Source organism: Pteronotus mesoamericanus, unplaced genomic scaffold, assembly GCF_021234165.1.
Source record: "Pteronotus mesoamericanus isolate MK-2021 breed Mesoamerican mustached bat unplaced genomic scaffold, CSHL_Meso_final contig_50, whole genome shotgun sequence".
Lineage (NCBI taxonomy): Eukaryota > Metazoa > Chordata > Mammalia > Chiroptera > Mormoopidae > Pteronotus > Pteronotus mesoamericanus.
The window spans coordinates 4,549,665-4,566,833 of NW_026555186.1; positions in this window are offsets into that span (position 1 = coordinate 4,549,665).

Here is a 17,169-nt window from a genome sequence, read left to right on the forward strand (position 1 = left end):
ATTGTGTTAGTCCTCTATTGTTGCATAACAAATTATCCCCAAAACGTACCAACTTAAAACAGCACACATTTATTATCTCATAACTTCTGTGGACCAGGGATCGGGTATGGATGGTTTCACTGCGTCCACTCATTTCAGAGTCCCTCATGGGCTGCAATAAAGGTGTGGACTGAGCTGTTTCCATCTTAGTCTTCAAGTGAGGGAAATAATCACTTCCAAGCTGAGACAGTTGCTTTCAGTACCAGGTTCCTCCCAGACAGTTGAACTTAGGATCTCGGTTCCTCACTGCTGTCGGCTGAGGCCACGCCCAGTTCCTTGTCATGTTGGCCTCTCCACCAGGGCAGCTTGCTTCATCAATGTGTTCAAGCAAGGACGGCAACAAAGTCTGCTAACCATATGGAAGTCACAATTGTTTGTGCTCTATCGGTGGAAGTGGCATCCCTTCCTCTTCGTCATAGTCTGTTGGTTGAAAGTAGGTCACTAGGCTCAGCTGAGAAAGAGGAGAGAATAACACAAGGCCATGGAGCCAGGAGGCAGTGACCACTGTGGGCCACCTAAGAAGCTTGTCTAGCACAGCCATGTCTCAGGGGCTCTCCGTCATGGTCAGACTGCAACAAAGCTGAATAGCACAAATACCAGTGAGTAACAAGCTGATGCTAGAAAATGCACAGGGTCATAGAAACAACAGGCAGAGCCACATGCTTTCCTTCTGAGGTAGCTGCCCCATGGATTTCTGGCATTTTTCTGAACTAGACCACTTTGCTCTTTCCTACAACACAGCATTTTCTGCTTCTTTAAAATTCTACTCTGTATCTTCTAGTATAATTTCAGTAAAACTGCTTTTGCCCGAACTGAGTCATAATGATTTGAGGAATATCACAATAGGTGTTAAAAACACCATGATCAACAGAATACCCTCCTAAGAAACTGCTGGAAATTTTACCCAAGTATAAGAAAGCAAATAATTTAGGCTGTATGTTTTGGGCCAAGTGACTTTTAACCTCTGAACCTGTTTCCTTTCAGAAACATAAGTGCTATACCAGATAATCTGTCAGGATCCTTCCAAAAGGGCCTCAGAATTTTACAGTTAACTGTTAACCAAATGCTACTGGTGCTAAGGAGCCTTTCTCAAAATCCAGAAACTAACCACCAAAGAAGGTACAGCCCTGTGAGTGACAATAGAGGATGATTTGCAACTCAGGGTTCTCAAAAGCTTCATCTTCAAAGCAGAGCTGAGTTTGGTCTCTCATTTGGTCTCTCATTAGCCACGAAGCTAATGAAAATTATCAAAGCTTTTCAGGGGTTGGATGAACATCTGGCAACAGGAGTGCTACATCAAACACTAAGAAAGACTCAAGTGGGCAGGGGGCAGGAGAAAGGGTTGGTAGTAATTTCCAATAGAAACTGGCCCCAAGCCACTGGGGCATCGCCAACACTCTCCCAAGAGGACTTATAGACTGGCATTAACCAGTACTTGGTGCACAATCAATATCCATTGAACAAATAACACTTTTCTTGCTGTATGCGGGACACAAGATCTTCGGTCTTTCAGGTGCATATTCACAAAAAACCAACCAAGTATATGAGGCTCAAACATCCCTAGACATGTGTCCATGTCCACTGACTGGCTCGACTTAGAAACGCCACACAAACCTATAAGAGAAAGGAAAAACAGTCTTCGCTGAGTGGCCTGGTGAAGCTAGAATCAGAACACAGGGAGTAAGCCTAATAGGCTATTTAATGTTACTAGGCTACAACTTCTAGAATAAGGACAGTGGCATCCTTTGTGGTCCTTAGCATTTGTTTCTTGGCTAAACTCCCTCCCTAGTCGGTGCTTAGATGGGCAAACCCTGCCCGCCTGGTGACTCTGCCTTTATCTAATCTTTTGAGTGGACTGAACCTCCCCACAGAGATGCGGTAGTTAACACAGCTGATGAAGGAATATTTTCACTGGGTCGGAGTGTCCTAAGAGCCATGTTCTCTTTTGGAAGAATCCTTTGTATACTACTACTCTAATCCCATATCAGCAGATTTCAAAGTTTAACTCTCATCCCTTTTTTCCCCATTTCTAGGGGAACAGGAAACGACAGTCCTCACATATTAAGAATAACACTGGAAATTCAGCATCTACAGTGACCTGGACTTGTGAGCATGTTGGCATTCTTTTCTGAACCACAAAACCATGAAACAAGAATCAAAGCACAGAGACCCTGTAATGTAGCCCTTCAATCAGCTCTTAGACCGTCTCACTGATAAATTGCTTCATTTGGCAGCAAATGTGGAAAAAGGACAGGAAGGTGATCTTCAAGCATTGAATGTATATAGAGTCAAAGTGCCATGATTCATGTGGCCACACAACCAAATGGCCCTATACTTACGATTTGTCTATAATGGAAAAATAAGGAAAGGGTAGAATTATCTTTCCCTCTGCAATTGAACTAGACCTATAGTATTACTGTTCTTAAAGGCACATAAACAATAACAGCTAATATAAAGTGGATATTGTAATAAAATTTTCATAGTATGTGTTTTTTGTCTACAAAATTACATTTGAAAAATGTGTCTGGTCCTTTCGTTGGGACCATCTGCAAGCCTGGGGGCAATTCCACAGAGTGTATGGGAGTCACAGGCTCAGGCTCCTAATGGCAGCTTGGCCGAGAGCCAAGCTTTAAGTCAAGCCTCAGGGAATTTAAATTTAAAAGTCAGCTACATTAGAGGTAGTGATTCCGTTTGGAGAAGAGATCGTCTTTCGTGATTTATTACAGCCAGGGCGTTCAGTACATTTAAAAGATGATCGAGTTGAGTTGCATCTTCGAGGGAGCAGGGCAGCATAAAATGAGAAACATCTGAACCAGGAGTTACCAGAAAGGAGAGACTTGATTAGACATTGAATTATGTGGAAAGCACATAGCTTTTCTTAGAAACCAATCTCCAAACACCCTAGAATCTGCAAAAATGAGCTACATTTTCAACGCTTAATGTCTAACTTGTGACTGATGGATCTATTGTTGCAAGTGTTTTTAAGTGACTGCAAAGCAATCGTTTAGTATCAAGAACAAACATATGATTTAAAATACTCATCTTACTAATGCTTATATTCTATGAGAAAGCTGTACTTGCTCTCACAGGAAACTAAACTTTACTCCTCTCAGCAACCCAGGAGAAGTCTCACAAAGACTTACGATCTCAGGAATTCTCTCTGGTTTCCTCCAGTGGATGCTCCTGATGTCTTTTGTCTCAAGGAGAGTTAAGAGTGAATCAGTAAGTATTTTCAAAATATTTATGTTCTTTAGTACTAAATTCAGATTTCAAAAAAATAAAAGCTATAGTTCTATTTAAAATAAAGTCACTTAGAAAAAATATTATTCCTGTAAAAAAATAACTCTATCTATATACATGATTTTCCTTACTCAGGTATTTGGCAAGATTAAACACCGCCATGAACTTCAAGTCCATTTTCCACTAGTGTCTTCATTTTTCTATTTTATTGCATTCCGCAGTGGTTTTGCAACCAGCTATATCAAGAGTTTCCAAGAGGAATGTAAACAAGTTTTTTGCAGTGACTCAGGCTAAAACCCACAAACATGACTGGGAACAATAATTTCTACAGAGCTTTCTGAAGACGAAAGCTCATGCTACATCCAAATCTCTGTCAATTTTCTTTTAGCAAACACACCAAGAAATGGGTCTACCTACCAGAAAGACATTTCTACCAACTCCAACCTTGTAATAAACTTGTAAGTGGTATAGTTACGATCTTGTGTCTAAATGTACTGAGACAACATTTTGTGACATAATCGAAGCTTTTTTTCCCCTGAGATCTGTGGCCCCCTGGTGCTCTTCCGAACTGAGCTACAGTGCTCCACTTTCACTGCCCCAAGAAAGGAGCAACTCAGAGCGACACAAGGGTCAACTTGACCCGCTTATTCATCCATTGTTTTTTGAAATAAATATTTATTGAGCACTGTCTATATGAAAACAGTGTCCCAATTGCTGAAAATAATCTTCATCTTCAAAGACCTTTACATTCTAGTGAAGAGAAGTCAGGGCACAAAATTTTTAAAAAAGGACTGGCTGATGAAAATACTGTGGATAACAGTAAAACAAGACGATGGGTTAAAGAAGGACAGAAGAGCCCAAAACAAGCTGATATCCTCAGCTTTTGAGTTGCAAAAGCCTAGATACAAGCCTAAAAAAACTTAGAAGCAATATTCAGGCAGAAGCTATTTTTTTTGTCCCCAAGATGAGATGAAGTTTGCTCGGGTGAGAAGAATGAGAATGAAAGACTCAGAGGAAACAAGGAGAACCCAAAGCTGGTGGGTAACTGAGAAGGCACACTATGTTTTACCCACCCTCCTTCCTATCCCCAAAGAAGACACGGGTTTGAGACTTAGAGCCACTTCCTGGAGGGGCTCAGAAGGTCCCATGAAAGCAAGCAGCCCCCAGATTTGACTGGCCAGTGTGCCAGCACTGTGAGGGAGAATCAGAAGAATAGGATGGTCATACAGACAAGAGTTAGGTCATGGCAGCCCATCAGATTGAGAGCCAGAGCACTTGGAAGGAGTAAGATCTGAACAGACGAGTGACCAAAAAGCAGGCAGGAATGAGTGTCCCCAGTAAATGGTGATGTGGATTGATGATGGGGACAGCCAGGCCCCTCTGACCCACCCCTGGGAAGAAACAAGGCTGAAAATTGAGTTCAATCACCAATGACCAATTGTTTAATCAGTCATGCCAATGCAATGAAACTTGGATTAAAGCTCTGAAACAAGAAAGCTAAGGAAGTTTCTGGATTACAGAAGATATAGTATTTGGTCTTCCATTCACTTTCTATCACACTTAGAATAAAACCCAGGCACTTCACCCTGGCTGGTGTGGCTCAGTGGATTGAACACCAGCCTGTGAACCAAAGCATTGCCAGTTTGATTCCCAGTCAGGACACATGCCTGGGTTGTGGGCCAGGTCCCCAGTCAGGGTCGCACAAGAGGCAGCCACACATTGATGTTTCTCCTTTCTCTTTCTCCTTCCCTTCTCCTCACTCTGAAAATAAACAAATAAAATGTTTTTTTAAAAACGAACAAACAAACAAAAAACCCAGTCACCTCATTCTGGCATTCAAGGCCATGTGTGATATGGACCTTGTCTACATATCAAACCTTATCAAATACACGTTCTGCATCCAGATGTCAGGAGGATGGTACACCCTGACTCCTTTACAATAGCTCTAATCTTATATGAGTTCTGTGAGGGTTTTTTGTTTTTTTTTTAGTGCATTACAGAACCTAAGAAAGCATTGCAGAAACCCTCAGATTTGTAGTCAGCCAGGCAGAAATACGAGTAGCCTGGAGACCCCCATGTGCAGCTGGTGTCTGAAGGGGAGAAGTCTTGTGGACTGAGCCCTTAACCTGCTTGTTCTGCCCTGACTCTGGGTAGTTAGTGTCACAAATGTATTGAATTGAATTGAATTGAACTGAGTTGAATTGAATTGTTGGACACCCAGTTGATGTTAGTTGTTGGAAGAAAAAACAAAACAAACAAAATGCAAGTCTATATCCCAATTCTAACATTACTTTCCTTCTTCATCGCTGTCATTCTAGTCCAATCCATCCTCTCTCCTGGACTTCTCTGGGTAGCAAGCTCCTCCCTAGACTTTTTGCTTTCTCTGTTGGTACCACAGGACAGCTAACACTCAACCAGCATTTGAAAACATAAATCACAGTATGTCACTCCTTGCTAAAATCCTCCATTAGCTCCCTAGCACACTGAGAATAAAACCTAGTCACCTCCATCTGGCTTTCAAGTCCCTGTGTAATCCAGCACCTGTCTGCTTATCAGATCACACACCCTCTTACTCATTAAGTACTTTCCACGTGGCCGGCTTTCTGGTTTTCTGTTTATTAATCCAGAAATCTTTTTCTTGCCTTGGGGCTTTTCTTGCCTTGGCCTGACATATATAACCCTCTTCTAAACAGGCTAATCTGAACTACTATTTAGAATTGAGCTCAGAGACACCTTCCTGGACCACCCAAACAGGGGTAGAGATTTGCCACCACAGCAAGCTGCTCTAATTCTCTGCATTCCTTATCAGCACCCAGCACATTTCATGTTTATTTATCTGTTTATTGTGTGTTTATTATTTATCTGTTTATTATTAACACCTACTAGGACGTTAGCTCCACGAGAAATGGGGCCTTGTCTGTCTCACCCATCACTCCATCACCAGAGACCAAAAACAGGATCTGACCCACTTGGCCAACTAGTGAATATTTGAAGACCGAGTGACTAAAGAAAACTTTCTTCACCCCGGAAGTAAACAACCAGGGGCTTCCAGATGGCTGAATTGATTGACCAGATAACAGCAGAGACCACAACTGCTCTCTGTGAATTCTATGCTATGGTATCTGACTGGTGATAGGGACTCATGATGGGAATGAAACTATTTTAAGGATGTGCCTCATAAAAAGGGCTGTTTATTAGAGCATCAGCAAACATAAACAATTTCTATAAAACCGAACTGGAGGACCAGGATCAAACAAGGTCACTCACTGGCAGCTTTCCTTGTTCAGCGCAGGGCTTCTACTGCTGTTTCCATGAAAGCCATTCATTCTGCAAGGCAGTCAGCCTCCTGTCTCCTCGGGTACGAATTGCTCTGCTTGGTTAGGCAGTTTAAGCAAACGCACCACTCTCGACATGGCATAGGGAAGGGAAGAGAGGAGGATGGCTTTTCACAAGTACAATGTATTCTGATAAAGAGAAACCACAAAAAATTTTCCCAAGACAGGATAAGGCTTCTAAGTGGGAATGAATGTCTCATCTGAGACCAGGAAGGGACTTCAGCCCCCTGGCCTCCAGGCTCTCCAGGAGGCCCAGAGTTCTGCAGCTCCTATGGGAAACAGAGAACCGTGGCATTTCTTCAATCTGGCCTCTGATATAGTAAAGGCTTTTTCCTAAACAGATAGACTTTAACTGCCATTCCCTGGGTCTGCTTGCTGTTTAAAAGCAAAGATGCAATTTTATGCAAACTGATATACAAAAGCGTGCTTTCCATATAAGCATGGCCAGCAGCTAATGCCAACAATTAACTCTGCATAGTTTGTCTCTGGCCTAAGTTAATTCATCTCACGAGGGACATCCCAAATTTCCAAAGGGCAATCCATGCACAGTGTGTAGTTAAAGCCTTTAAAATGGTCATAGCCTTTTATCCAGTAATTACACCACCAGAAATTCATTCTGAAAGAAAACAACAAAAAATGAAGACAAGAATTTATTTTTGGAAATGTACAAACCCTATAACATTGATGGAAATCCAAAATTTCCATCAATATGGAAATAGTAAAGAAAAATGATTGAATGTGCCATGAGGGAACGTTATATAGTCATTAAAAATTATTTTTATGGGGATCTTATAGAAGCACACTTGTTCATTCAAGCATTCTGCCATCCTTCTTAAGGTTAACAGAAATACCACTTAATCCCAAAGAATATCTAGATATCCTCATATATTTTCTCCTTTTTTTCCATGAAATCAGAGATGTTGAAACACCATGGTATTAAAACCCAAAGAAGTTGATTGGAGAGAAGTATTATCCACGTGTAAATGTATATCCACACACACAAAACACTCTCCTGTCCCGGAGGAGAGGAAGTATGGTAGAGTCAGAGTTTTGAATGTTCCTTCCTGCCATCTGCTGATTCTGCATTTTCAAGCTATTTCTTGAGCAGCTGCCAAACAGCTGTTTCAGCCTCCTGAGATAGACAGAGTGTAAAGAAATGGAGAGAGAAAAAAAAAAGAATAAAAACTCTATACACCATCCAGACTCTGGGTAGACTCATGCTAGTTAACATTATGGAGACATTCATATTAATTCCCTTAGACAGAGACCCACTTGATTGGGAAAATGCTTAGGCAAGTCAGCTCAGTAGTTCACCCTGTAGAGTCTGTGGGTTTGACTGATTTAAATTGCCTGCCTATTAAAGGGAAAGGTGAGCAGTGTGTGAGTTAGGAGTCATGCGGATGGAAGATTAGGTGAAGTCTGGGAGATGAAGGACTTTGAGAAACAGAAAAAATATCTCATCACTATCTCCCAAAAAGCCGCCAGAAAAACCTGTGTTCAAGCAAAGCTAAATTTGCTAGACTTCCTGGAATAAAGAAGAACAACGCTTGACAGAGCTTAGCAAGTGTCTCAAAATGGGGAAACTGGGAAACATATATATGGAGTTTTGAAGCCTGGGTGTTTTTAAGGTGGGTCTTGCAAGGTGAGGACCTGCAGGCTCCGGCCGGAATTTATAACATAACAGCTGTGGTTTGATGGGGCAGTGAGGCAAGGATTTTTGGAGAGAACCCTGCAGAGTAAGTTACCTAGTGGTTCACAGTCTTGTCTTCCAGGAGCAAGCATTTTCTGGAGCCAGTAGCTAAGAGTTCTGTTACTTTTTTGTTTTGTTTTGTGTCACTGGATTGTTCTTAATATTGTTTCACACACGGACAGGAAATTATACCTGATCCCAGTTAACACAGGGACAGAAATATATGTTTGGTCCCAGTATTGTTTAACACACAGGGAAGGAGTGATATTGGTTTCAGTCCACACAGGAATTTAATGCCATTACTGGCCATGTAATTGACCTCCTCTCCCGCTACCTCCCTGGAAATCTTTGGTAAAAATCTACTTTGCTCACTAATGTTTGGCAAAGCTCTTTCTTTGGTGGCTCTAAGGAAACGTGGCACCCTGTTCCAGGTTTGTGTGGTTGTCACAGATTACCTTTTGAACCCTTGCTTTTGTAGGGAGGTAGACTGTGTCTTCCATCACCATATGCCCAGGACTTAACACAATACTCAAACATACACAGTAAATCAGTGAGTCCATTTATAAGTGTTACAAGCAATAAGAATGCAAAAGAAGTAATACGTGTTGGGTTTCAAAGTAGTGAGAGAGGACTGCAAAAACTTAAAATCATCCTTTGTAACAGCAGAGTTAACAATGAAGAAAAAAGACAGCGAGGTAAGAACAAGCCAGGCTTGTCCCTAGGGCCATAGGACCATTCTGAGCTGAGTGCAGAGGTGACGCTGCAGCAGTGAGGATGCTTGGAGCACGAAGCTAGGCCTAAGGTTCTGGAAACCAGAGAAATGAATTTAAACTGAGAGTTTTTAAATAGCTATCGCAAGATCGGAGGAATTTCTTGTAAGAAAGCTTGTCTAGCCATAGTGCTCAGCTTGGAAGAGAGAGGAAAGAGGAAGAAGCCTATTAGAAGGTTGCTGCACAAGATAAATAAACCTTGGGTAAGGGCATTCACAAAGGTCATGGAAAAGGCATTCTAGATACAAGACATGAAACACAGGTCAACCAGCTACAGAACTGGAAACGGACCAAATATGAATTGTCAGACATAAAGGAGAGTCCAAGAGAACTACCAAGTTCCCAAGCCTCTTGATTGGTAAAAAAAAAAAAAAAAAAAAAAAAAAAAAAAAAAAAAAGACACTTTGAGGATCAGGAACATGGGAGACAATGGAAGAGAGTTTCAGGTGAGTTACATTCCTTCAAACATGGGGACATCTAAGTTGTACCTCTGGGAGGCAGTTAGAAATGTGGGGGTGATGCTTCGTTGAAATGACAGAATAATAGAGATTAAAACAACCACAACATCTCAAGTGCATCCCACAGACCAGATTCTATGCTATCTGGTCACAGGTGAGAGCTCTGTCAGCCTTGCGAAGGCAGAAAGAGCAAGGAGACGGTCCTTCCTAGCAGACAAACTGGATGTTCACAAACACGCAAAAAGTGAAGGACGTGTGAAAGCATTTTTACCTGTTGCCCAAGGGCACCCTCAGTGCCTGGACTGTGGGGCTCACAGGGGCCAGGAAGAGTTCCCAGGACGTCTCACACCCACTCTTTCTCTACTTCTGATCTACTCGAGGCAGCCAGTGTGTCACAGTGTCTGCTCCAGATGCGGCCTCCAAGACCCCAGGCCCTCATTCCATCTCGGACCGCCACTTCTCTGTGTAGGGGGTCTCATCTGTCTCTCCCGGAGTACATAGAGATCTTCCAGGCTCCTGCGTGAGGTGGTTGCAACATCAGCAAAAACCTGTCTCTGGCTAATACTGAAGGATTCTCGGCATAACTGCATGTGTTATTATGATTTTAAAGCACCTTCTTCTTCATAAAGGGCAAGGGGACAGATAGTGGAAAGTATAAGAAGTTGGGACTAGGAAATTTGTTTTTCCATTAATGAAAACATTATTCCCTGAAATGACAATTTTTTGCAAAGGTCTTTCTTAAAGTTCTCACATTTCCTTCTGTAAAGAACAAAGCATGTGAGCAAGTTGGAGTGGAAGAAAAGAGAATTCAGCAGGGTCGAGGAAGAAAAACTGAACAGGGAAAGGTAACGTCAGGAAGCAAGGTGCTGGAAGGGTAAGTTGGCAGAAGCCCCAGGGAATAACGGCTGATGAAAAGCCACCAAACTTGACAGTGAGAGAGATGGTGACCTTCAAAAGAGGCGTGTCAGCAGAAACAGGTCAATATGCTCTGCTTGATTCAAATCACCCCAAAAGCCCCCATCTTAGGCTGTGCTTCCTTGGCCTAGCTAGCCCGTCTTCTTATAAATAATCATACATCAGGCTCCCCAGATTTTATTGGTTGACTCAAGAAAGCAGAGTAACACTTTTTATGAGTAATAAAACTGTGGGTTTGGTGGAACTTGTGATCATTTTAAAACCACATGCTCTAACACATGCACAGAAAATTCTTTCCAGAAGCACTTGTTGCCCGTGTTCTGTCTGCTCTGTCGCACAATAGCTCCAGGCTGCATTTCCTATGACGGCCTACTTGTGTCTGTGTTCCTGGAATGGTGCTAAGAATGAACTCTACACTCAGCACCTTCTCAGAAAGATCTATTGACGATAATTTGGAGAAAGTTCCTTAGTTTGCACCTGAGCACTCAGGCTATTCTCTATTTTAGCATCCTGTGACAAAAACTAAGCCACATCTCTCAGCTGGTATTTGTTTTATAACTAGCCCTGGTTCTGCTATCCATTTTTTAAGGTTCTGAAATATCATGCAGGGTTCCTTACCATGTGCTATGAATGTCACCCATCTGACATGACAAATGGTTTCCACCCCCCTGTTTTTGGATGCTTCCATTTGTAGAGGAACCTATGTAGTTGGTCATGATTTCAGGCACTGCCATTTTATTAGTCTATTTTTGTGACTAGAAGCTTAACTCTAAGAAGTATTTGGCAATTAGTACTTTCAAGGATGAATCCCTAGCCAAACAAATTAATTTTATAAGACGATGTTGTCTAGTTTAATAAACCCTACATTTAATCCAACTTGCAAAAGCTTTTCCAAGTCATTCATTATTCCCAGTGAAATAGATGTTTAGTTCATGCAAACAGGTGCACAGCATATAGACACTGATTTTTAACATATACTTTCCAAGTTTAATAAGCAAATGGATGAGTCAAACAAAACAATATTAGTGTGGGTATCATTCAGCATTCTCCAGAGAAACAGAAGCAGGAGGAAATATATGTATATGAATATGTATGTGTGTGTATATATATATTTTTCAAAGACTTATTTCAAGGGATTGGCTCACATGATTGCGGAGTCTGGCAAGTCTGAAATTCATGGGGCAGGTGGCAGGCTGGAGACTCAAGCAAGATTTTTTCTTCCTTTTTTTTTTTTGCCTTAATACACAAATATCAGAAAGCTGTGACCTGAAACCACATATTCTCAGCCACTTCAAGATTTCTTTTCTCATACTTATGCTTTGTTATGCCCTTAGCTTAAGTTGAGCAATGTATTAGAACTTGCTGCGTCAAACAGACAATGTCATTTAAATTGGATTGTACTCACATATCAAATGAATTACATCACCCAGTACCTATATATCTATTATAAAAGAGAGCTCATTTTCAGCTCTTAAGGCAAGAAAACTTTTTGCTTCTCTTGAAATACTAGCACCCTCTTTTTCGAGACACTACAAACAATACAAGTCATATCACTGATGCTGCTGGGGGGGTTTTGTTTGTTTGTTTGTTTGTTTGTTTTTTGCTTTGGCAACTAGGAAGTTCAGAGGTATGCTTATAATTATATTGTAATAATCATTCTTCATCCCCCAACCATGCTGCATGCTATCTCATCTCTACTTTCCAGTTTTAGTTTTTAATTTTTTTAATTTTTATACTATTTCTATTTTTAACTGATACTCTTGAGAACCACTTCAAATTTTTTGTGCAGCAAAGCAGTGAATGAATGAATGAATGAATGAATGAATGAATGAACAAATGGCAAAGAAATAAGTAGTTCCCCTCGCATAAGCTCTTGTTAAAAAATTCAGAGAAATTTCACTCCCAAAATCTACCCTTTGGTTCACGAGAATGTTTCACATGAATTAATAAAGACTTATGATCACCTTTTCCTCCACTTAATTCTTTTTTTCATTCATTTTTAAATTTTATTTTTAAATCATGTTGATTCTATTACAGTTCTCTCAATTTTTCCCCCTTTGCCCTCTTCTATCCATCCCACCCCACCCCCCTCTCCCACAGTCAATTCCCGCTCTGTTGTCCATGTCCACGGGTCATTCACAAATGTTCTTTGTTTAGTTCCTTCTCCTTCTTTCCACCACTGTCCTCCTTCCCCATTCCCTCTGGTCACTTTCAGTCTGCACCATGTTTCCTTGCCTGTGGTTTATTTTGTTTGTTAGTTGATTTTGTTGAATACATTGCACTTATAGGTGAGATCATATGGTATTTGTCATTCACCAACTGGCTTATTTCTCTTAACATAATATTCTCCAGTTCTTTTCATGTTCTCACAAAAGATTGCTCTTTCTTTCTTTCTTTCTTTTTTAAATACAGATTGATTTTATTTATTTTTTTAAATGTCAAGATCCATTATAAAGTATTAAAAAATTTAAATCCATTATAAAGTCTCAGCAACTAAAACAACATGACACCAGCACAGAAATAATCAAGTAGATAAATTAAATAAACAAATGTATATATCTATCTAACAATATAATATATGATTAAATTGATATTTCAAATCAATGGGGAAAATAAGGCTTATTTAACATACAAGGTGCATGGATCACTATTACTTGAAATAAAACGAGTATAGAGTCCTATTTCACACATTATACAAGAAATATTCAGTGAGTTAAAAATCAATATGTAAAGTCTAAGGAGTTTTAGGAGAAAATACAAAATAATATTTTTCTTACCCTGAAGTAACATATTCAAACCCAGAAGCTATAAAGTAAAATATTAACAAATGACTATATTAAACATTTAAGACTATACAGCAATATTCATATAAAAAAACTTAAAGGACAAGTAATAGAATAAGAAGGGATTTGCAACATGTCTATAAAAGGGTTAATCGTTTTTTTTGTTTTATTGTTTTTTAGGGAAAAAAATCTACAAACATTTAATCAAAAAACAGATAAAGAAAACCAAAAATCACTTAAAGCTTTTTTAAAAAAAAATTGAAATAGGCAAGAAATATACAAAAAACAGGTTTAGTTTCAACAAATAATAAAGTAACAATTAAAATAACACATCTTTATCACAACCAGATTAATAAGTATTAAAAATATTGGTTATATCAAGTATTGGTGACTGTAAAAGGAACTGGGTATTCATAGACTCTTTCTTCATCTTCTTAAAGCAGTCCTTTTAATATATCTTGCAATGCTGGTTTGGTGGAGATGTATTCCTTTAGCCTTCCTTTGTCATGGAAACCCCTTATTTCGTCTTCCATTTTAATTGAGAGCCTTGCTGAGTAAAGCAGTCTGGGTTGCAGACTTTGGCTTTTCATTACATGGAATATTTCTTGCCACTTCCTTCTGGCTTGTAGTGTTTCTGTTGAGAAGTCAGCTGCTAGCTGTATCAGTGCTCCCTTATATGTTACTACCTCTTTCTCACTTGCTGCCTTTAGGATTCTCTGATTGTCTTTGATGTTTGCCATTTTAATGATGATGTGTCTTGGAGTGGGCCTCATTGGGTGCCTCTTGAATGGGACTCTCTGTGATCCCTGGACTTGTGTGACTTTTTCTCTCCTCAAATTAGGGAAATTTTCCATCATTACTTTTTCAAACAGATTCTCTATCCCTTCCCCTCTTCTTCTCCTTCTGGTATCCCTAGTATACGGAAATCATTATGTTTCAGGTTGTCCTGCATTTCCCTAAATTCCTCTTCATTTTTTTAGAGGTTTTTTTTTTATTTTCTTGCTTTTTCTGGGAGCTTTTTTCTACCTTATCCTACAGCTCGCTGATTCGATCCTCTGCTTCATCCAGCCTGCTTTTGATTCCTTCTATTGTGTTCTTCAATTCAGAAATTATATTCTTCATTTCCTCTTGCCTTTCATTGATAGTTTCTATGTCCTTTTTCATGCTGATATAGTTTGCAGTAAGTTCCTCATAGTTTCCCTGTAGTTTTTTGTAATTCTCTCTGAGCTCACTTAGCTCATTGAGCTTCCTTAGAACAATTGTTTTGAACTCAACATCTGATATTTTCCTTGCCTCTATTTCATTTAGTTCTCTTTCTGGAGATTCCTCTTTTCCCTTCAGCTGGCGGGTTTTTCTTTGTCTTCCCATTATTTGTGAGACTCTTCTTTTTTGCTTCTGCTTCTTAAATTGATCTGTCTTGATTTCCTGACTTTGTGGTGTGAACTTCTATGGTAGGAGACCACTGCTGTTTTTTGTTTCTGAATCTGCCTCTGATGATGTCAGCTGTTGACCCTGCCTGACCTTAGTCAGTCTGTTCGAGACTTCCAGGAATCTACTCTCTGTCGCTGTCTCCTTCAGCTGTTAATCTAGTCACTCTGCACTCAGCAGGCCAGCTTAGACGTCACAGGATGGGGTGGGGTCTCTCCTGGGGGCAGGGTTATTGGGTCCTCTCATGCTGCTGCCACTCAGGGGAGTGGTATGCCTGAGCCAGATGGCTGCTGCTGTATAGGGGAGGAGTCAGCACCAGGATCCCACCTGCTACTCTCTCCCCAAAGCCTCCATCTCCAGTCTCTCCTCAAGTGTCTCTAGACAGTTCTGTGCCCCCTTTAGCCAGGGACCTGCCATCTGTGGCTGCTACTCTACTCAGCCATCAGGCTTTAGCACTACTGGGCTTAGGCCGAGCCTCCTGGGGGCAGGGCTATTGTGTCCTCTAGTGCTGTTGCTGCTCAGGGGCTTGGTCGGCCTGAGCAATATGGCTGCTATCTGGGGGATGAGTCAGCACCAGGATCCTACCAACTACCTTCCCAGCTCTTTCCCCAAAGCCCTCCTCCCCAGTCTCTCCTCTGGCGCCTCCAGCCCACTCTGCTGCCATCTTTGCCGGAGCCCAGGGTAAGTGGCTACAAATAAAAATGTATGCATTGGCCCTTTAAACAGCTCTTTGTGTCTCCACCTGTCCATCTCTGTCAGAGAGCAACCCTGCCACTTTTCGCAGCTGGCTGTTATCTGTGTAATTTTGGGGCTCTGGTGCTGTTGGCTGGAGAGCCCCACTTTTGGTTTAGATCCTGCTCTTCTCAGGGGGATCCAAATGGCCGTTTCAATATCCTTCTGGTGCTGCCACCCATGGGCACCCTGCCCGCCTTTTCGAGCCTCTACCACACTTCTTACCAGTTAGATTGTGCTAAAGCTGATTCTTCTGTCTGTCCAAGGTTAAAAGGTTCCTCTCTTGCTATTGTTCAGTTGTTTGTTCCAGGTGATTTCTCCACAATTTAGTTGTAATTCCAGATTGGTCCTGGGAGGAGATCAGTGTGACTTCCACTCACTCCTCTGCCATCTTGATTCTCTTCCTTCACTTAATTCTGACGTACAACAATCCAGTTTGCTGTGTTGACTCCTGGTAGTAGCTTCTGCTTTAGTTATCAATATATCTGTTACATTATCAACATTTTAAGTTCCTTGTGCAAATAAAAGCTTCATAGCCCTATTTTTTCTGGCTCTTTTGTTATTGCTTGTAAACATCTGAAGTATCAGTAGATTCATGGCTAATGTGTTAATTAAAAGACCTACCTTTCTCTTATTCTGTCTGTCTGTCTGTCTCTCTCTATACACACACACACACACACACACACACACATATACACACATATTGTCCATGTCTTTGTATCAATGATACACTCATTTATATTGTTGAATAGTATTCTATTATATGAATCGACAAGTTTTTTAAAAACCATTCACCAATTGAAGGACATTTGGGTTTTTTTCTGTTTTGGGTGGGCAGGACTTACATGTTATAGTCTTCAGACATAATTTTTTCTTCATCTAGGAAACCTCAGTTTTTGTTCTTAAGACCTTTAACTGATTGGATAAGACCCATTTACTTTATTAAAGGTAATCTCTTTTACTTAAAGTCAATTAACTGTAGATATCAACCACATTTCCAAAACACTTTCGCAGCAACCCTTAGGTCAGTGTTTGATTAAATAACTACTACTATAGTCTAGCCAAGGTGACATATAAAATTGTCACACCCTGACAATCCTTATTTCCAGTATCAGCAAAGACTATATCAAATGGAGGAGAATGTTACTAAGACATGAAAGACATGGCTTCTGCTTTGAAAGTATGATCTTCTAATGATAGAAGCTGATAATCATGGAAAATTGCAAAAATATACATATGCTACAGCCACACAAACCATGGAGAGATACCCTGTAGGTCCAAAACCCAATGCCTATTGATTCATTAATTTTAGTCTTTTTATTGTCAAAAGGCCTTCATCATTTTTTCAAGCAAAACATACCAAACTAATAAAAGGCATTAATTAGCTGAAAAAGTCTCAAATTATTCAGATTTTAATTTTATGCAGGACAGGTAACTGTTTTCTATTGTAAAGTATAATTATTTTTTAACTTGACAGCACTATATAAATTAATTATGAAGCAAATTCTGATTCATCAACTTACTGAATATGCTTCCCTAATGGTTTTACCATGTAAAAGTGCTAAAATTAAGGAAATGAAAAAAGGGACAAGGAAGTTGCTAGAATGATTAGAATCACTTTTATTCTAGCTGTCATATTTCTTTTACATCCTAATTTCACTTCTTTTTTATTCCCTCATATTAAAAAAAAAGAAATTTAGAAAACTAGAACTATCAGAGTCAGATCTCTTGTTTTGAGCTTTTTGATGGTTAGTTAACTTGGCTAAGTTGTGGTGCCCA